Genomic DNA, 22,640 nt, shown 5'->3' with positions numbered 1-22,640 from the left:
AAAACATGTTCAATATTACCAACAATTACATAATGAAAATTAAAGCAGAGCGATAGCATTTACCTCTTACTACATCAGTAATTTTTTTTTTTTTTTTTTGGTACGCGGGTCTCTCACTGTTGTGGCCTCTCCCGTTGCGGAGCACAGGCTCTGGACGTGCAGGCTCAGTGGCCATGGCTCATGGGCCCAGCCACTCCGCGGCATGTGGGATCTTCCCGGACCAGGGCATGAACCGGTGTCCCCTGCATCGGCAGGCGGACTCTCAACCACTGTGCCACCAGGGAAGCCCCACATCCTAATTTTTTAAAAATACACCAATATCTAGTATGGGAGATACATTCAAATGAGTGCTGGCATATTCAGGGGTGATAATCAAAATATTTTACAAGTAGTACAGTATGGCACTGACCAAAGAATAGCCATTCAACCAATCAGCTCTCTGTTCTGATTGAAGCATAAAGCCTTACAAATTTTCTGATGGATAATGTCAAAATAGATCATATTCTTTGACTCAGAAGTTCTTCCATGCATGTGTTAAATCTTTTTGATAAATTTCCACATTACTTTCCAGACACGTTTTATCAATTTGCACTTTTATTAGCAGTTAATGAGAATCTGTTTCCTCATATCCGAAACAACACTAGATATTTTAAATTATTTAAAATTTTTGCCAGTACAAAAGGTGAAAATACTATTGGTTTGTTTAGTATTTCTTTGGCTATTAATACAGTTGGCTGTTTGTATTTTTTCCTTTGTGTACTGACTGTTCTTGTCTGTTACTTTTTTTATGCTACTTGTTGAAACCTTGTTAATTTATGAGTAGAAGAAAAGAGATTTAAATGATTTTTCTTTCATTCACATGGCCATACCCAATTATTTTTCACTGTGGAAACTAGTCTCCTTTAGGACACAGTGTTCTGAATGGAAAACTCAAGAAGGGAAGAACATATTTTGTGACATTTTGGCCAGGAACAAATCACTACATTTAAAAGAGCATGCATTACAACAGAAAGGGGTGGATATTGGCTGATGTGTTGGTGTCATAGTTGCATTTATTTCTGTAGGCCTGTCTTCTCTGCCTCATGCATTGCTTCACTTTTCCCCTAGCCCCTGCCAATGTGGGACCACCCAAGCTCCTGAATGCAGCTCTTTCTGTAGGACCTTAAGTAAAGCCCAAATTGCAGGGTACGAGGTCTTTAGCTTGCTGTTTGAGGCATGAATAATTTCTCTGCCATCTCTTTCACTCCACTCAAGTTACCATGTGGAATGCCATTTTGGGTAGGTTGGAAATGGTTCTGGGCTCGTATCATAAAAAGACCCAGACATTTTTTGTGTACTTTGTGATGGCAGAGAGAAAATAAGGAAAGGATTCAGGGTTTGACCTAGAAATCCCATTCAAATTGGTTGGGGTTTCAGGTTTCCTGAGTTGTCATGTCTGGGGGAACCTTGCAAATGGGTTGGTAATGAGGCATTTTGAGGGCTGTTCATTTGGGAAATGGATCAAGTTGTCTTGGGTACGTGGCATCCCATCTGCTTTTGCATTCTATCTTGCATTTAAAACATAAACCTAGTATTGTGGGGTTATTGACATTTAGCTATATTATTAATTCTCATAGAAGAGTGTCTAGGAGAAATTTTAAAACCATGTCTTAATCATGAAAAATATGCTAATTATTATATTTTCCTGAGGAATATCCACTTTTTTGACTGAACTGTGTCCACAAGGTTTTCAATATTTGTCTGATTCCTTGTTTGCCAGTGACTGGTCTGTAGAGGGCTTTAAAACTGTATTCATAACAATAGAAGGCAGCTATTATGTTGCAGTAGAAAGAGTTGTCAAAGAGGCATTAGAAACTTGCTTGCTTCTTGTGCGGCCTCAGGGCAGTTGCTTGTCTTCTCCAAATCAGTGTCTTCCTATATAAAAAGGAGATGCATTATCCATAATATCTAACTCACAAGGCTATGATCAGAATCAAATAAAAGACTGAATGTTAAAATGCTAGGTAAAATTTCATATGAATACAAGTTACTATTATCAACTGATAAATAACATGCTCTGAGTTAGAAACTTCTATAAATATCTCCTAATAGAATGACCATTTTGACAAAAGTTATGGGAGACACCAAAAGATCATGTGGTGTGTGTTTGTTTTTGATGTGTGTTTGCATGTGTGAAGTACGTATTTTCCCTCTTGGATTATTTTATCTATCATTTACTCTTATAATAAAAAAATCATTTCATATTTCTGTTTCCTGAAAACGTTTTTACTTTTTTGAGATAACAAACCCACTGATTTAAATTCTTTTAAAGCTTGAATTGATCAATGCTATTTTCCTAAAATAAAAAAAAAGTTGGAAATAAAATATATCTATGCATATATATATCTACCTATCTATATGCATATACGCACATGTACAGAAGTTGAATTACCAAATATGGCAGGTAATCTAAATGGCTAGAATAAAAAGGACATTTTTCAGTCTTGGTTCATGCACTGTGGCCACAAAACATTCAGTCTTAATGTCAGTATCTTATTCAGCATTCCATTTGAAGGAAATGACTTTATGTTTTGGTCTGGCACATCTGGGTCAGATTCCAAATGACTGAAGGATTAGACTAAAATTAGGAGGAAATATCTAAGTTTCAATTTTTCTATAAAGGTGTCAGATGGCTTAATATTAGTTTTACAATTCTGTTTCAGTTTGTTTTACCTATGTTTTCTTTATAGAAAATGTTTCACAATATACTAAGACTGAAACATAGAATATGAAATTTCTCCTTCAAGAATCTCAAAGTTGGCTGTTGTACCAACTAATTTACCACATGTAGCTGAGAAACACAGTGTTTCATATTTTACAGATTGAGAAACCAGTGCACAGGCAAGCATTAAAATAAGTGAGTAGGAGGTTAATGTTACTGATTTTACAAACTCAGAGATGAGATCACCAGTGAACTAAAAAAGAAAAGAAAAGGTTAATGTACCCAGCTGATGCTAAAATAGTCAGATGATCAGGTCACTTGGGCCAAAAAACCGGATCAGTTCAGTAAATAAAAAAGTTTAACCCTTTTGACTGCATTTCCATCAAGAGGGTCCCAAATCTTCATAAACTTAATTTCCTACTGTTTGTAACAGCTCTGAATTCCTAAATGTGAGAATTTGTCTTTGAATAAAGTGGGTAATTGATTATCCTTTTAAAACCTCACATATTAATTAAGCTGCTTCTTCCAGTTGAAATACCCCTCCTTTCTCACAACTTCCAGTTGAAAATTGGCTCACTCTTCAAGCATCACCCCACATGCCCCAGAACCCCCAACACGATATTATCTTACTGTCTTTGAAATCTACCTCTTCATAGCCCATAACGTGTAACTTCATCATACCTTCATCATAATAATTTAAATATTGCTTTCCCAATTACTCTTCCCTCTATACTAAGTTCTTGTTGGCAAAGACTCTATATTCATCACTCCTGTATCCTTCAATACAATATATGCTCCAGGCTGATATTGCATATATTGTTTGGTAGATATATTTTAACTTGTACTGAAATATGAAGAATTTATATCTCAGATATATCCCCAAAGTTCCAGGTTTATATTCACATGTATACCATTTAATTTATGATGTAAATGGATAAGAAAGAGGAAGGGGCAAAATCCCAAAGTACGGTTGCCAGCTAGGACCAGAGTTATAAGGAACTTTTCTGAATTCCAGAAGCTTCTTCTCACATCTCATTGGTCACCTCAAGCTGCAGTTGATGTTAGGAAATTTATATCTCTAACCAGGTACGTTGGTCACCTTGACAATATAGGGGAGAGTAAAGCAACTAGCAGACTCTAACAGAAACACAAAAGTAAAAGAACCTACAGGAGAGCCTATGTGTAAAGTCTAAGATCAATTCAAGCTCAACATGTCCCAAATCCAGCTTCCTCTCCTCCTATACCCACTCCTTTTGCTGTGGATCCATCTCTATGAATAATATAGTCAATAATCCTGTCAGTCACCCAAGCCAGAAATGCTAGAAACATCCCAGATCCCAATCTCTCGCACAAACTCTGAGTTAATTCATTTACTGCAGCTTCAGTTTCTCTGCTCTCTCTCCTATCTGTCCCTACTCACAGTTTCTATTGTCAGTATCCTAGAGAGATTTCTTGATGTTCAGGTAGTAGTCATTTTTATCACCTTCTCAGCTTTTATATCTGCCCTATCTCCCCTTACCCCACTACAACCACCATCACCACCACTCACCCTCTCCCACCCAGTCTTTGGTGGTTCTGGCCCAGTGACTCTCATTTTTATCTGAATTCCAGAGAATCTGGCTCCACCCTTTATTTTAAAGGTAAAGCACATGACCAATCAGCACCTACTATCCTGAATGCAGAGACTGGTTCCCAGACGGTCACTTAACCTTAGCCAGTATAAACACTGAAAATCTATGGACTTTCTCTGTGAATTCTGAGACAGTGACACTCTTTTCTGTGTGATACTAATACAGAAGCATGTGGAACTGAGACATGACGGAAGCCATTGGGGATCATAAATACTTGCCTGTGATGAAGTCTACACTAGAAAGTGTAGAAGGAAGAGGCAGAACAAAATCAGGTCCTGATGTCACTGTTGGGCCACTGGATTCACCTCTACCTGGGCCAGATTAGTCTTTGAATCTTTTAGGAATGGAAGATATTAAGTTCTATTTATTGAATAAGCAAGTTTGAATTGGATTTTCTGTTTCTGGCAACCAAAAGCTTCTTATTGATTTAGTCCAGTGATTTCTTGCTTAATTGGAAGAGGAAAGTGTGTAGTATATTCAGAAGTCTGTAAACTCTGGTTATCTATTTGGTGCCTTTGAAAATGAAGGCCAGATTTTGAAATAATTGTTGTTCTGGAACATTTTTTTTTTTTTTTTTTTTTTTTTTTTAAATTATTTATTTATTTATTTATTTATTCATTCATTTATGGCTGTGTTGGCTCTTCGTTTCCGTGTGAGGGCTTTCTCTAGTTGCGGCAAGCGGGGGCCACTCCTCATCGCGGTGCGCGGGCCTCTCACCATCGCGGCCTCTCGTTGCGGAGCACAGGCTCCAGACGCGCAGGCTCAGTACCTGTGGCTCACGGGGCTAGTCGCTCCGCGGCATGTGGGATCCTCCCAGACCAGGGCCCGAACCCGCGTCCCCTGCATTGGCAGGCAGACTCTCAACCACTGCGCCACCAGGGAAGCCCCGTGGAACATTTAAAATAGGAAGGGTGGGATACTCTAGTGTTCTGCTTATCAAGGGACTGCCACATAAGAAGTGTGGTCGTTAGTCCTAGTTGACCTAGGATAGTCCCCAGTTTGTGCCTCTTGAAAAAGCATAATTATTAGTAGCTCCACATTTCATAATCAAGTGTCCCAGTTTGGACAACAAATTAAGTGATCACTGTACTAATAAGGTATCCAAGGCTCAAATAATCGTTTAGTTTGGGTACCCATTACCAAACACATAACAATAATTATCTCTGATTAAAAAGATTGAGAAGATCTTTACCTGGAAGAAGTGTATATGAACCTCTAAATAGTGTTTCTGGCTGCCCCAGCTGTCTCAGCATTCAGCAGTCTTCACACCATTGACCCAGTAGATCACCCCAGCAATATGAAGGAGGAACACGTGATTTGAAAGCATCACCACCCCCCTAGTAAAGTAGTTCAGAGGGTTGAAAGTAAATTATCTTCCTACCAATCGGTGTTACTAGAGTGGTTTTCAAGCGTTTTAAGACTTTTTGTTTGTTTTTAATGCCTTATAACCTTTTTTTCTCTTTTTAAAAATTTTACAGTTATTTACTGTTGCTATTTGCAATAACTTGGATGGACCTAGAGGGTATTATGCTTAGTGAAATAAGTCAGACAGAGAAAGACAAATAGAATCTTAGTTTCTGATGTAACATTGGGCTGTACCTAGATATTTAGAGTAGAGTAAAATGCCCATCATCATTATGCTTTTCTTTTCTTTTTTTTTAAATCAATTTTCTTTGCCCATGTGGTCTAGTTGATAAAGCAGTAGAATAAGAGTTAAGGGACATAGGTTCACTGCCATGTCCCCATTGTTTAGAAGAGTGACAGGAACCTAATGACAACACACAATGACTGTTTGTTGAATGGATGAATAGTGCCTGTGGGCATAATTTATAACACCTTAATCCAAGGCCATATAGCCTCTCTGACTTTAGTTTCCTCATCTACAAAATGGAATTAAAAATACCTACCCTATCTACCTCACAAATTTGTTGAGGATCAAATGAGTTGTGTGAAAAGCTAACAAAGATATAAAATTATATACAAATGCAAAATTTTATTAAATACTAAAAAATGTAAATGTTACAAAACATTTAAAATTCTATCCAACGTATAGATACACCTAAATTTGAATTACCTTACAGCACTGTGTTGCTTCCATTTATCTTATCATAACTATTCTTTATTTCTTCCAATTTTAAAGCACGTTGAAACAGATCAAATCATTCATCAGAAAAATCAGAATATATATATCAGAAAATTCCATGGAACAATAAATTGAAAAACTCATGATCATTACTGTAACTAAAGTTAACATCTTATGAATTCTCAAACTTGGCAACAATTAGCAGAGTTCTATTTTCCTTAGGTGTCATAAACAGAAATCTTGATTTGTCACTAACTCAAGCATTTAATAAGATGTTAGAAAAAGAACTTATAAAGTCTTTTAGAAAAAATACTTCAGCATATAGGAAGCACAAACACATTAACAAACCACAATCATTCTGCTTATACTTTTGGATTAAAACCAAACACAAGGTTTCTAGTGGTCAGATACTTCACTTCAAATTCCCTTTCTGAGGTCCTAAATTTTATAGAAAATTTCAAACAAAAATAACATAGTATATTTATAGAACCAGAACACATGTTAACATTAAATTAAAAAATTAGTAGTAGTAGTCCAGCTTTGCTAAATTTCACCAGCCTCATAGGCAAATGCCAACCTCTCACATGGTGACTTATTTCTGGTTACCTCTTACTCTATGCCTAACCAAGCTCTTAGAGCCATGTTTGAATCTCTTGCTACCAAACACCCTTGAGGAATTGGTTTAACAACAAGCAAAGAATTTCTCTAGACCACCCAGGTCCCAGTCAGAGCAATATAGGCAGTTGGCCAATACAGGCACTTTCCTCAGGCTGGGAAAAGAAACAGCCCATAGGATTAAGCTGGGCAGGGGGCACGAGTAGCTAGGACTCATGGAATTTGAATGAACCAAAAAGCACGAGCAAAGACTCCCTGAGAGAGTGAAGCACCTGGGGAAGGGCTGAGGACAAGATGTCTCTGTTCGTCCACTGTCCCCAGCCCTTGGTCATTTTACATTAGTGAGAATGGGAAAATGAAAGAAGGTGTGAAAAGTAAGAGTGGTTCAGTGACTGTCAGGGCTTGAATAGAAGCAGAAATAAATGGCCCTGGTTGTAGAAAGATTAGTCAAGATGGAAATGTAAAGACATATTTATCAAGTGCTTAAGCTGAGTACCTGACTGGAAACCAACAACTAAATTCTTAGTAATTAGAAGATTTATTCATTTGATCCAATAATCAATGTGCATAATTTTGATAAAAATAATTTCACCTCTGCTTAAAATGGGAACGACTACTCTCACATGCCATTACAATGGTAGACTGTATTAAAGCCCTGTACAAATCCTCCACATCCAAGAGTGGCTCTGCTCAGTTACTGGATAGGTGTTAACTTAAGAGGGCCAGAGGCTAGACTGAGGTTGGACCCCACACATTGGGGCTGGAGCCTGGGTTGTGGTTTAAATTTCCAGGGGAACCATCAACACCACTTTCTGTGGCCAGAAATGTAATTAACCATTACAAACACATTTGACCCATCTACAATATTAAAGAAAATAATTTGCATTTCTCTACCTTACAAGAGAATGATTCTATTTATGTTCCATTGTATGCAGGAGCATATTTTGCTGGTTTGAAAGAGTATGATGCAGACAATTTTCTAGCAATTTTCTTTGTTTCTTTTTACAGCATTGTTAAAATGTCCAACTCCAGAAATACCACCCAAAGAAGAATCCATGAGTTCTCACAGAGAGGCTGTGTAGCAAGAAGTGAAGAGTAACAAACAACCTACTCATCAGAAACAGGAAGGGAGATGGGTTGTGGTACCAAAAGAAAGTACAGCTGGTCAGGCCTCTGAGGGCCAGTGGGTGATCTGGAGGAAGATGGAGCAGGCAGGCAGTTAGCAGGACCTAGGTGGGTGGGGTTCACTATTTAATATTGGCTTTGTGGACATTATATGTGCAGACTGGTGGAAGAGTTGTGCTCTGTGGGAATCTGGTTATCTTATTGATCAAGAAAATGTGTTCCATGAACAAATAGTTCTTGTATTATTTGAATTAAAAATAAAATTGTTAGGTGCCAAGATAGGAATTCTGTGGATCTTTACTGACTATTTTATGTATCAAGTTTGATTATGTTTTATAGGATCAGAGTATGTAATTTTATTGACATAAGTTAAGAAAAGGAGCTAAACAGGTTTGCCCATTTTGTCCCCCCAAAAGCAAAAGATGTGGAGAACCTAGAGGAATCTGTTATTTCCCTCAATCTCCTAAAAGTAGGGTTTTAAAAGTCTTTTAGTCATTATCAGAACCATGTGGTAAGCGATTGGAGTCTTAGCTCGCTGCCCCAATTCGCTGTCACATACACAGTGGAGGATGTGAGTGCTGAAGCCTCTTAAGGGGTCCATTGTCAGTTTCTCTAAAGGAAATTACACATGTGTATCAATGGGAGAACAATTAGGCCTTTAATTCCATAAAGGATCCATTCCACACAGAATCAATAATGTAGGCATTGTTCAAGATCTCTCTTCTATTGAGCAGGATTTTTATTTTCCCATTCTGTGAAGCATATCATTATACAGCATTTGATATTTTAATTAGTTCTTCAGACGATGATTCAGGGAGTTTCTGATGTTTCATTTAGAAATACCAGATATTTGCTATAAGTGACTATGGAAGACTGTGGATGACTATTGACGTGGAAACAGTAGAATTCTTTTTTCAGGGAAAAGAATAAGCATTTTCTCAAAAAAATGTAGTAATCAAAAGCAGAATTTAAAGCCTTAGTTGAATAGAAATAATTTCATACAAGACAAATTGTTTACTTGGATTATATAAATTCCAAATAAAATAGGTTAACTATAATCTTTTCATATCCATTTTAGACCTTTTTTGGTGAGTGCAAATGGTCACTAGATGATTTTTGACCAAATAAAAATAGATTTGTTTCACTTTTTTTAGCAAAATATAACTGAAGCAAGGTAAATATATATTATTTTAAGCAACTTTTAATATTGAATTCTGTAGGGTCATAGCTCTTTTTTCCTAAGTGTATATTTTATTATATTCTTTGAACTTCCCCTGACATGCACATATAATTCAGTCACTCCTGCTATGCAACATTTTGCATGAGCAGAAAGCAGAGTAATGGAAATGTCTTGTTGCCAGTGTACAAGGACTTTCTAATCATATACTGCCAGGTTACAGGGAGTGCTATATACAGGTCTCAAAATCCACAGGGAAATTGATTTAAGAGGGACTGACATACTGAATACCTGTCAGGTAGCATCACTCTGGCTAGCACATTCAGTTTGATACATGGGATCTGAAGGAGGCAGAGCAGTACATGTACTAGAACCTGGACTTGAAGTCAAAGAGTTCAGAGAAGATTACTCAGGAATACACACTTAGTTGCTCACCAGCTGTCTTCATTGGATTAGTTGCTTAACCTCTTGGTCTTATTTTCTTAATTTGCAATGGGGATAATAATGTTTCCTGAATGATTTTTGTAAGCCTTAAATAAAATAAGCTGTTTAAGACATATAGGCTAAACAATAAATCTTATTTCCTTACACATTTTCTATACCATTTAGCTACAAAAATAGCATAAAATAATGCTCTTTTTTTGGATGTATAGTTGATGGACAATGTTATATAAGTTACAGGTGTACAATATAGGGATTCACTGTTTTAAAAGTTATATTCCATTTATAGCTATTCTAAAATATTAGCTATATTTCTCTTATTGTACAATATATCCTTGTAGCTTATTTTATACCTAATAGTTTTTACTTCCTTATTCCCTAACCGCTCTATTACCCCTTCCCCCTTCCCTCTCCCCACTGGTAACCTCTAGTTTGCTCTCTGTATCTGTTAGTCTGCTTATTTTTTGTTATATTCACTAGTTTGCTGTATTTTTTAGAGTCCACATATAAGTGATATCTTTCAGTATTTGTCTGTCTCTGTCTGGATTTCACTTAGCATAATACCCTCCCAGTCTGTCCATGTTGCTGCAAATGGCAAAATTTCATTCTTTTTTATGGTTGAGTAGTATTTCATTGTGTGTGTGTATATATATATATATATATATATATATATATATATATATATATATATATATATATATATATATATATCACAGCTTCTTTATCAATTCATCTACTGATGGACACTTAGGTTGCTTCCATATCTTGACAATTGTAAATAATGCTGCTATGAACATTGGGGTGCATGTATATTTTCAAGTTATTTATTTATTAAAAAATAAAATGATGTTCTTTTGTTTCAATCCAGTTGCGAGGAACAGAAGAACATGAAATCATAAAACCATTTGGTGAGGCTACTGGAAGTACCATAAGCAATGTTAATATTAGTTTTTCATCATCTTTCAGATGAGTTCATTTAGTTCAAATTACAATAGAAATGCAAGCAAAGGAATAAATTCTCATTAAAAGGTAGAAAAAACACAGATATACCATCTTCTTAGAATTACTATGTGAATTTAATTCAGTTGTTTAAAATGAGGTATTAAAGAAGCCAAGGCTGATTATAAGAACTCAAATGACCTCTCCCCTGATAGTTCTTGAGTCTAAAACTTTAAACCATGGCAGAGAGAGACTCAGAGGAGAACCCTTTAATTATTTGAGACCTCCCTAGTTTTTTATTCCTACATTTTATAACCACCTTTGACACAGGAATTCTGTGGAAATATTGCCTAGGATATGGATTTTGTGTTAAAGCTCTAAAGAACGAAGTCAGAATATATAGAAATATTTCTGTCTATCAGTGTAGATATTAATCATTATTTGGGGGCTAAGAGAATGTCAGAGGGTCCGAGGGTACCAAGAAAATGGGTGAAGTCCAATATTCCAAATTCTATCACTTTATACATCCAACTGCACCAAATGAGGAGACACAAGCCACCTCAAGGCAGAGCAGTCTTAGGCATCGTGTCCATGCTGCTCTTGTCCATGGAACATGCTCACTGATCTGTTCATCTTTCTCAAAGTCTAGGAAAATAATTTGCATTCACACTATCAGACATGGAAGACTTCATTCATCCACCCTGAAAAATAATACGAGCACCATATTAAAATTAGAAAACGCATTCTGGCCTGCTCCCCATCTCCTTTTCTGTGTTCTCCAGTTCAATAATGTTAGGCGAGGGCTTCCCTGGTGGCGCAGTGGTTGAGAGTCCGCCTGCCAATGCAGGGGACACGGGTTCGTGCCCTGGTCCGGGAAGATCCCACATGCCGCGGAGCGGCTGGGCCCGTGAGCCATGGCCACTGAGCCTGCGAGTCTGGAGCCTGTGCTCCGCAACGGGAGAGGCCACAACAGTGAGAGGCCCGCGTACTGCAAAAAAAATTAATAAATAAAATAAATAAATAATAATAATAATAATAATAATAATGTTAGGCGAGAAATAAAGAGCCTTTTAAATAAGTCAGGCACCTATGCCTTTTTTTCCCCTGGTAACTGTGACCTTGCCCCTTTCTTACAAACATCCTTGTAAGAGCTTTAAGTGCTGTCTCATTTTATCATCCCAACAACTCTATAAAAGATAGACCTTTTACCATGCCCATTTTACAGAGGAAGAAATTGAAACCTAGGACTAAGTGATTTACCAGAAACCATAGAGCCAGTAAATGGTGGTGCTAGTGTGTGAACCCAGGTTCTATTATTTCAGGGCCATGCTTTTAACCACTAAGTAAATGATGATGTATCCAAATTAGGGCTTTTGTATTTAAAAAAAATAGTACATATTCTAGCTCTCCAGCAAATTTATGGTCTTGTTCTTTAGGCCTTACATCTTCAGATGTAAGGATGACTCAGGGCTGATCAACTCTTCTATAGGAAAATTCAATTCAGTTTACTTAATTTTGTGTATAATTTGATCCTTACGTTTGGCAGAATACTGGTCTCCCAAAGATGGCCAAATCCGAATTCCTGGAACTTGTGATTATGTTAGGCTATATGACAAAGGGGAATAAAGTTCACAGATGGAATTAAGGTTGCTCATCAGCTAACATTAAGATAGGGAGATTATTTTGAATTATCCAGGTGAGCTTAAAGTAATCACAAGGGTCCTTACAAGTGAAAGAAGGAGGCAGAAGAGAAGGTCAGATTGATGTGACGTGAGAACACGTCCCTCTATTGTTGGCTTTGAAGATGGAGGAAGGTGGCCACAAGCCAAGGAATGCAAGTGACGTCTGGAAGCTAGAAAAGGCAAAGAAACAGGATTTCTCCTGGAGCCAACAGAAGGAGCTTTGCCAACACCTTCATTTCAGCCCAGTGAGACATCTCAGACTTCTGACCTCCAGAACTGTAAGAAAATAAATTTGTGTTGTTTTAAGCCACCAAGTTTCTGATAATATGTTACACAGCAATTGTAAACTAACACAATCCTGAAAACAAATGGGCAAACAAAAATCCCTGAGGTATGTTCATTTATGGAATTGGTGTAAAAGAATTTACCAAGGTCTTCCCTGGTGGCACAGTGGTTGAGAGTCTGCCTGCTGATGCAGGGGACACGGGTTCGTGCCCCGGTCCGGAAAGATCTCACGTGCTGTGCAGCGGCTGGGCCCGTGAGCCATGGCTGCTGGGCCTGTGCGTCCAGAGACTGTGCTCTGCAACGGGAGAGGCCACAACGGTGAGAGGCCCGTGTACTGCAAAATAAATAAATAAATAATAATAATAATAATAATAATTTACCAAGTGGGCAAGGGAATGTTTTCAGAGGCCTGACGCAGACTCCAGTGTTACAGCATCTTATCTTACTCTTGCCTTCACAGCTCTCCTCGAGCCTCAAAACACATTTAACCAAACAGGGAGTACATGTTTGGATTGCTTGTGACTTAATTTGATCTTAATCTAACCTTTCTTCTTATTAATTAGCAAAAGTACAGAAGATCTCACTTACCAATGGGCTTCCTCAAGCCAAGATTCATTCCCTTGAGAATAAGAATTCATTGAGTATAGTAATTAAGGAAAATTGGCTACTCTCACCAATCATATATTCCATAGGAAACTTATCATATGCCTATCAGTATTTCAGTAAAAAACTATGAATTAATGCATTGTAGCTGAGCTATTTATACTGAAAACAAAGGTTATAATCACTTTATGGTCTTCAGACTATACACATGACTAAAATCTGAAAATTTTATTAAATTGTGAATTATTATAAATATTCCAATGCCTCACATCAGCCACAGAAACTTAATGACAAACTGTTTCACAGAATAATCTCATTAAAATCACAATATTGTAATTGTATACAGGAAGGGTCTGCAAAAAACCTGCTCTTGGAACAAAATCTGGCATACCACCTGATGTTGAAAATAAAGTTTTATAGGAACACAGCTACATCTGCTTGTTTACATATTCTCTATAGCTGCTTTCACAGAGCAGTAGCAGAGTTGAGTCATGGTGACAGTGATTGTATGTCCCACAAAGCCTAAAATACTTACAATCTGACCCTTCGTAGAAAAGGTTTTCAGACCCTTACAATACAGACAAAACAATCGCACAGATACTGTCTTATTTTTAACCTTAAACATTTAGTTATAATATAGAGTGTGATTGAGGCTAATTCCTCTAACTTCCCATGTTTAAAACTCACTTAAAAATTCACAAATATTCCCCGGTGGTGCAGTGGTTGAGAGTCCGCCTGCCGACACAGGGGATACGGGTTCGTGCCCCAGTCTGGGAAGATACCACATGCCGCGGAGCGGCTGGGCCCATGAACCATGGCCACTGAACCTGTGCGTCCAGAGCTTGTGCTCCGCAACGGGAGAGGCCACAACAGTGAGAGGCCCGCGTACCACAAAAAAAAAAAAAAAAAAAAAAAAAATCACAAATATCGGGCTTCCCTGGTGGCACAGTGGTTGAGGGTCCGCCTGCCGATGCAGGGGACACGGGTTCGTGCCCCGGTCCGGGAAGATCCCACGTGCCGCGGAGCGGCTGGGTCCGTGAGCCATGGCTGCTGAGCCTGCGCGTCTGGAGCCTCTGCTCCGCAACAGGAGAGGCCACAACAGTGAGAGGCCCGTGTACCATTAAAAAAAAAAGGAAAAAAGGAATTCAGCTTAAATGTCACTTCCTCAGAGGGGCCTTCCTGGCCACTTTTTCTAATGTTCTCCACACTCACATGACAATAACTTTTAATTTTCTTCCCCTGATTAATTTTCTTCATAGGATTCCTCAGTTCTGAAATGCTCTTGTGCGTTTATAATTTAAGCTCTACATTAGCAGAGACATCTGTTAATCACTGTCTATCTGGAGACTGTAATGGTTACTGGCCCATTGCAACCACAAAAAAATATTTGTTAAATGTAGTATCAAGTGCTCTTGAGAGCATTTTTGATCATTGCTCATCAGGATATAAATTGGTACCATCTTTGTGAAAAGCAATTTCCCATTATGTCTGAAAAGCTTAATGATGCTCATATCTGTTTAATCTAGTAATATCCTCCTAGGAAAATAATTTAAAAAATCATAGAAGGGAGTAAAGATGCTATAGAATTATATATAGTGCTAATACATATTATATATGTACACATATATAATATGTATTAGTATTATATATATATATATAATATGGTATACTGTGTTATATACAATAACAAAAATTAGAAACATCTTAATTGTCCAACAATGGGGAATAATTAAATGAATCATTATATCACATAAATGACAATATTCATTCCATCTTGTTTTGGTAATTATACTTCCCCAAATCTCTCCCCATAAGAGATTAGGTGCCCTGTATTCTCTTAGCCACAGGATAGACATTTGACTCAAGCAAGGCCAATGGAGTCTTTCCATCAAATTTGAATATTTTCAGATCGATGGTAAAAGAATGAGATAGTCATAGTTTATTAATTTCATTGCAGGTCCCTAGACAGAACCTTGAGCAGTTTCTGCTCATAAGGTTCCCCTAGATTGCCTGGCTCCTGCCGTGTATGAGACCATGCTGGGTCTACTGTTCTGCCTTCTGGTTGTCAAAATATTTAATTACTTCTGTTGGAGCTTAGGGCAGGCCAGCCCAAAACATGCAAAAGCAGTATATTGATTATTTTGAATTAAGATTACTCAAGAAACAGCCAATGCAAGAGGGACACTTGGACCCTCCTTGCTGTGTCCCTGAAAGCAGGAAATAAATCTCCCATACCCTTGTTGCCAGAGATAGGGAATTTGGGGCCAAGAAGCCTACATAAACATACTTTGTTACTTCTTTACTAATTTACTATTTCAAGCTCAAACTCTTGTTTAGAGTCTTTATTAATTAAGGACCCTAAGTTTCTTTGTCCAGTCAATTCCTCACAAATTTTTTGTTTTTGTTTCTAAAAAGTATAAAAGCTGCCTGCTTTGGCCACTTTTGGGGTCTTATTTCTCTGAGACCTCCATGTGAGCAAATTAAATTTTTTTCACCTTTTGATCTGTCTTTTGTCAATTTAATTATTACACCAGCCAAAAGAACTCAAGAAAGGTGGGGGGAAATTTCCCCTTCCCTGACGCTTCCGTACTTGGTTGTGGACAGCCATTGCCCCGAGAGCCCTTCTTTTCCCCCCTAACTCAGCCTTTCCTCCAGGACTCCGTGGATGGCCCCCAAATTGAGCAAATAACGGCGTAATACCTAGCCCAGCAGCTCCATGGCTGACGTGGATTCTGAAAGATACAGTGCCCCATGCCATTCAGGTTTTTAAATATTTTGAATATTATTTTTTCTTCCTGTCCTGAGTCCCTCTGATCTTGTATGTTCATGCATATTTTTCCTTTAATTTTATATTTGCTATGTTAATTCAGTATTTGTGGCTGACAAAAGAACTTTATTTGATGTGCTCTAAGTTTTGTTTTCAACTAAATCATGTTTGAAAAGTTGGAAAATTCTTAATGTTAAGTTAAAAAATAAGCATACAGAACTATATGATGCCCACATTTATTTAAAATATATTTTGAAATATTGCTACTTATAAAATATTGAGATGCATACATACATGCAATATATGCCAAATACAACAAAATCTTATAATGGTAATTCTTTGGTATTGGAGTTCATAGGAGATATTTATTTTTCCTTCAATAATGTCTGCGTTTGTGTACGTGTGTGTATGTGTGTATGCTTTGATTCACTTTGTTGTATAGCAGAAGCTAACACAACATTATAAAACAATTATACTCCAATAAAAATGTATAAAAATAAATAAATAAATAAAATTAGTTATGATGGACTATAGCTCCTTCAAGAGGCTTCCCTGTATCAGGTACTGTTGCAGGTTAATTTACATCCTTATAATTAATGATTATAGTACGTGTTTTAAACCTCTGTCTAGATGAGAATTAATTAAATGATTTCCTTAGGATCACAAGTTATAAACAGTTGAATGGAATGGAAAGGTATGTACTCTCACACCTATTTCTTCCATTAAACCACCTTGCCTAATGAATGTGTGAGGTTTCCTGGATTAGAGCTACAAATGATTCTCTGTTACTATTTTAATTGCACACGTTGATCTTCTCCACCTCACGTCTGTTCCATATTTATCAAATTCACAATGTGTAATTCCTGCTGACTGTGCTGATAAGCTGACTGGATGTTAATTTACATAGTCTTACAAGATGATAAATAATATGGTTACCCACTGTTTAGAGGTTATGTCCATTCTCAATTTACACAGTTGTTTAGGAAAAAATAGTCCTTCAGCTGTCACTGGCCTTCTCTGTATTACTAGAATGTACCCGGAGACAGTTTCTACCTAGGGGGCATGGTAACACAAATGCACTTGATTTTAAAGGCAAAAGCTGGGAGACATGGTGGTATTATCATAGGTAGTTTTTAGCTAGGTTTCTTTTGGATGAATGCTTTGAAAAATATCACATGCCATAAAATTCTGGAAAAAAATCTCACTTCACAATGCTGAATTCGGTTTACAAACCAGCAGACAGAAAGAGTTGTGTTCAACAGGCAAGCCTTCTGGCGACCCATAGCTAGCGCTGGGCCTGGCTGCATATTTAACCCAAGGAAGAAATATCTCTTGGATGCCTCACTCCCCAGCATGGAAGGTACTGAAGATCATCTGCCAGGTGTGTAGATTAAATGGTGCACAGGTACATTACTGAAAAGTATATTATGAAACTTTCTGAACTTCTTTTCCAGAGGAAAAAATGCTCAAGTTATTGTAAATAAATGTATTTTGAAGTGTATTGCAGTTACATTATATATTAGTAGCCTTAGCAAGTTCACAGTTTGATAATAGCTACAAATTACTTAGGGCCACGTGCCTACCTCTCGCCAATTGAATGTATGTAGTATTGCACGTGGCCTCTGAACTTGTCCCTGAGGTTCTCTGCTGGTGACCTCTCTCCCCTCATCTCCAGGCCAGACTCAGAGTAGCCAACGGAGTATTTGGAGCAGCCAATATGTGGAAGGGGCCTGGGTCCCTGAATCACCTTTTTGGCCATCTGACAAATAATTAATTGACATGAATGAGAAACAAACTCGATTGTAACAATAAATACACACACATATAAAAATAGAAGGATATTTTATACATCTGTAATATATAAAAATGCCCATAATGTCTATAATGAAATAAGGAACTCTACAAATGCCATAAGAAAAAGAAACATCCTACTGGACCTGAATGAAGAGGAAATCCATCTAGCGTGACTGTAACTCAGAAGAGGCACTCTTTTCTAGGAAGCATTCTCTGACAACTCATTCTTGACCAGAGCCTCACATTTGACCCTGAGTGAAGTCCACTAGGCTTGCTGGTCTGACCCCCCAGCTACACAGTCAGCTCCGCATGGCAGGGCTGTATCTTATTTATCTATGAGTACCTAGTACTTGCTTAGTACCAGGGACGCAGCAGTCTCAGCAAATGTCTCTTTAAGGAGTGATATATGAAAATGAGAAACACTTCATGGTTAGAGAGAGCAGTAGAGATGAAATTAGTTGGATAATAGAATTTTGATGAGTGGAGACTGCGACGAGGAGGATGTTTCAAAGCAAACAGCATGAGAAAGGGCGAAGCAAACAGCATGAGCAAAGGGCATTGAAGCAACACTCTATGATATAAGACAGGCTTGAGGACTGTAGATATAACAAGAGAGGAGTCTTTGGTATTTTATTTCTATATAGAAATTTATACTCCCTCGTGATTATTAGCAGGATGAGTCCAAACTTTTGTCTACTGGTATTTGCTTCCATCTTTAATACATGTATGGCTGTTAGTGTGTGTATGTAAATTTAGATGAAAAGCAGAGAGAACATAGATAACATTCTCGAATATAAAACCACGTAAAATTACAGTTTCCAAATGACAATGACATCTTTGTGTAGAAAACAAAGTTGATGAACATTTTAGTAACACTAACTTCCTACTCTGATAATTGACAAATAAGAAAAATGCAAAATGAAGTATCATAATGGTATTGTAGATATCAAAATAATTTACCAATAAGATTAGCATTTCATTAAATAGCTTGCTTTTTACTAATAAATCATGTAAAATCACTTATTTGTTCAAAGTATATTTTTATTAAGTGTGTAGTATGAGTCAGGCACCATTCAGACTGCTAGTTATGCCCTGGGAGTACAATAAACAAGGTCCCGTCTTGTTTGGGAATTATAGTATGGTGGGGTAAATTGGGAAGGAAATAAATTGTGGAAAATGATAGATCACAATGAGAACTATGAAAAAAAGCAACAGAGTGCAGAGTTATGAAATAACTGTGGGGACTGCTTGGATAGAATCAGTAGAAAGGCCTTTCTATCAAGGCACCATTTAAGATAAGACATGTGAGGCAAAGAGCCAGGCAGGTAGAATGGGGATGTGTGGTCTAAGCCGAGTGGTTCACAGATGTCGTTTATCTCAGCTATTGATCAGAGTATCTGCCCTTTCGTCTTTCCTTCCCCAAAAATTTGGTGTGTGGCTCTATTAGATAAATCAATGTGTTTAGTGCTTAGAGAGATAGAAAGTGGACCAGACACATTTCTTATCTTCAGGAAGCTTAGAGTCATGGAGGGATTGTAAATTTGAAGTTGTGACTGACGGTGGAATGCTACAGCCAGCTTCTACTGACTTGTCAGAGCTGCTTGTGAAATATTTCGGAATGTTGCAAGCTGGTTGTTGTATAGTTAGTAACTTGAAATTGACCATGGCAAGAGTATTGACACTACAATAATCGGCAATTACTACAAATTAGGGTGTTTTTCCCTCCAGAGGGTTGGTGGTTAAATATTTATCAATACTCCACTGGTCGTGAGAAAAACTGACTTAGAGGAGGAACAGGGACTGTTCCCTGTCTTTGGTCTTTTGTGGGATGCTACTATCAGCTGTTTAAATGGGGTATGACTTTAAAAGAGCCAAGAAAGTATTAGGTTATAGCTCCATCGCGATTTAATGCAAAGTGCTTTCAGCAGCAATTAGGGTTGGAAACTTGAGACTGTAAACTTGATAAGATCACGGACAATATGGCTCTTATTCTCCGCTCACCCTCAGCATCCACCGTACCTGTGACCACGGCTCACCTGTGTTTGCTCTCCCAGTCACTCTGCCCGTCACACTCTCCATCTGTCCCATCCGTCTGTCTGTCTTGAAAGTATGGTATAATATCTCCCATCCTGGGAAAAAAATTCTTCCTTTACTGCATGTGCTCATCCTTCCGTAGCTCCGTTTCTTCATCTCTCGCTCTCCTGAGAGTATTTTGTTCTCTGTCCCAAAGTCCTCATTTCGTATTCTCTTTCGAATCAGCTACAGGCAGCTTCTGTCTCCACCGCTTCACTAAACTGTTCCCCGTGAAGGGCGTGAGTACAAAGGGTGGTTTCAGCCCTCGTCTTCCTCGGCCTTGCAGGGGAATTGGGCACAGACGGTGACTCATCCTTCTTCAAATACTTGCTGTGTGAGAGGCACGTTCTCCCCATTCTTCCCCAGCTCAACGCCCACTCCTGAGTCTCCGCGGCTGTGTGCTCATCTGGATCCCAAATCCCCAATTCAGCTGTTCTCCAGGGTTCAGTCATCGAAAATCGTTCTTCGCTGTTTACTTTCGCTGGTCTATGGGTTGATGACTCTAAAAAAGCCCTTCCATAGTCTGGCCTCTGCCTCGCTCGCTATCATCCTCTCCTGCTCTTCTCCTGACTCTCCACCCTCAATCACACAGGACTTCTTATTTTTTTCCTGAAGAAATAAACCTCAGTTATTCCTCAGGATCTTTTATTTGAGATTGGCTCTGCTTGGAGTACTCCAGACCTATTTCTTCCGTGACTTCCTCTCCTGCCTCATACAATGTTCTCCTCAAGTGTCATCTCCCTGAAAACCTCCTCTAAAATGGCAGCACCATTGCCTGACGATTATTTATTTTTCTTCATACTGCTTATTATAATATTGCACTATTTAACATATTTTCTAAGATATCGATCAATACAATATTATCTAATATACTGCATACTACGTAGCATGAAGTAGAAAAATATAACATCTAACGTATGACATAATAGATCACTACAGTGTAAGCTCCATGAGAATGAAACTTTCCTTCCATCACCTATAAACAACAGTGCCTGACATATAGTAAGAACTTAATTTTTCTGGTTTTTTATTATTTTTTTAAATTAAAAAAATTGTTTTAATTAAAAAAATTTTTTTTGAATGAAAAAAATTACCTAAAAATCAATGATCCTCTTCTAATTTTTTAACCCTTCCTCACCTCTCCCCACCCCACTTTTTTCCACTGAAGACACAATGTTCACCTCTAGGCCATACAGCAGTAATTTATGGGGACCTGAACTTGAATCCAGCTCTTTTCATTATTTTTTACTTCAAATCCATTTTCCCCCATTATAGTGCCACCTCGAATTATAATATTTTTTAGATGACATCCATTCACCTACCATATGGTCCCTCACTGGCAGTTTCTGGTCACAGGATTTATTTATCAAGAAGATCTATTAAACGTCTACTAGGTAGCCTCTATATTGGTGCTTGAGATCCAAAGACAAATGAACACTGTTCTGGCATTCAAGGAACTCTCTGCCTTACACAAGCACACATGCACAAAAATATTGCAAAAATTTCTGGGAAAATGTTTCATAATCTGCACAGCAAAAGCTTCATGTTTCAACTTTAAAAATTCTGTTTGCAGAATTAATTGCACACACATCCACACAATCATAACATACACATATGTACTTCATAACAACCTTAATTGTATGGATGGTTGATATTAATTTTTCTATTCTTTAAGTAAACATCAGAACCAGATATAACCACAGAAACCTCTGGCCTCAGCAGAAAAAATTATCTCATCTTCTTATTTGTCAAAGCGTGAGCAACAAAATCAGATGCTAGACTAGGAAACAGCAGCTTCACTTATATCTCCACACAGTTCTTGCCCTTAAAAGAGAGTTAATGGAAAGTAAAGGCTTTTTTAATTATTCACTTTTTCCAACTTGGAAAACTTTTTAATACTTGTTCTTCACTCTGGATATCAGCTATTTCTTTCACTGACTTGCATTATCTTTCCATATACACATTTTTTCCAGGATCATATTTGTCTGCAAATAACCTCAAAGGTAATTTATTTTGCAAGTTCGTGTTTGATCTATGTGGCATGACAAATAGCTTTCATATTATTTAGCTGGCTAAGATGGAAATTTGAAAAGGAAATTCTATTCGACAGTCTGTCAGCAGGCTGCTAGTGTGTTTAATGGGTCAGAGTGCTAAGAGCAGAACTGTCTGCAGAAGCAATACCACTGGCATTCTCAACTTTTTAAAGGCTACCAAATTCTTTCATCCTATGATGATGCTAACTCTACCTTAATGAGCATGGTTTTGGCAAAGTCTGTCCTTAAATATACAAAATTTGTGTAAGTGTTGATTAAATAACCTCAAGCATTCAGTACTGTTCTTTGTAAGAATTTACCTCAAAAGAAGTAAGGATTTAAAATTGGCTTGTCTTCACCCAAAAAGCACTAAAAGTTTTTATTATAAAATTTAATATTTAATCTTGACAGTCCATGTTATAGTGATTTTTCTTTTGTTAACATTCTGAATACAAGAATTACATTGAGGACTGAAGGTTTACAAACACTCTGTTCTTTTAAAAATGCAGAATAATGCTAAAATAGTAATGACAATAATAAATATATTTATACCATGTACCAGGTACTCTTTTGCAATGTAAATTGTTTGTGGCCCTTAAGAAATCCTTTGATCAGAGATGGATGAGGTAATGTAAAATTGAACAGAAGTACCCAATATTTCTCAAGTTACATCAAACTATAAATTAAAAAA

The 22,640-nt window shown here is 37.5% G+C and overlaps 1 long non-coding RNA gene across 1 annotated transcript; it reads right to left on the bottom strand.

Annotated features, from left to right (window-relative positions):
* Positions 1 to 333: 333 nt before the first annotated feature.
* LOC308625932 lies at positions 334 to 20,295 on the bottom strand. Its single transcript, XR_014017171.1, has 3 exons — positions 19,880 to 20,295; positions 4,547 to 4,666; positions 334 to 1,910 (listed from the first exon to the last, which is right to left on the bottom strand). It is a non-coding gene; the product is annotated as an uncharacterized lncRNA (long non-coding RNA).
* Positions 20,296 to 22,640: the final 2,345 nt, after the last annotated feature.

This window comes from Mesoplodon bidens, assembly GCF_964165515.1.
Source record: "Mesoplodon bidens genome assembly, chromosome: 12".
NCBI classification, from domain to species: Eukaryota; Metazoa; Chordata; class Mammalia; order Artiodactyla; family Ziphiidae; genus Mesoplodon; species Mesoplodon bidens.
This window is presented reverse-complemented; position numbering and strand designations above follow the sequence as displayed.